Raw genomic sequence first — 517 nt, forward strand, 5'->3', positions numbered from 1 at the left:
TGACCCCAAAAATGGGGGGGAGGGGCGGGGACCCAAAATTGAGGGGGGACCCCGAGGGCCTGCAGGATTTGGGGGGGGAAATGGGAATTTTAAGGGAAAAAAGTGGGAATTTCAGGGGAAAAAATGGGAATTTTGAGAGGAAAAAATAGGAATTTAGAGGGGAAAAGGGAAATTTTAGGGGAAAAAAAGGGAATTTTAGGGGAAAAAATGGGTAGTTTAGGAGAAAAAAAATGGGATTTTTATGGGGAAACCCAGGAATTTTTAGGGGGAAAAATGGGAATTTAGGGGAAAAAAAAGGAGATTTTAGGCGGAAAACCCCAGGAATTTTAGAGAAAAAATGGGAACTTTAGGGGGAAAAAAGGAGAATTTTGGGGGGAAAACAGGAATTTTAGAGGAAAAAATGGGAGTTTTAGGGGAAAAAAAAGGGAATTCCGAGGGAAAAAAATGGGAATTTTCAGGGGAAAAATGGGAATTTTCAGGGAAAAAAAAAAAGGAAATTTGGGGGAGGGGGGGAAAA

Source organism: Corvus brachyrhynchos, unplaced genomic scaffold (genome assembly GCF_000691975.1).
Source record: "Corvus brachyrhynchos isolate BGI_N302 unplaced genomic scaffold, ASM69197v1 scaffold132, whole genome shotgun sequence".
Classification (NCBI taxonomy): Eukaryota; Metazoa; Chordata; class Aves; order Passeriformes; family Corvidae; genus Corvus; species Corvus brachyrhynchos.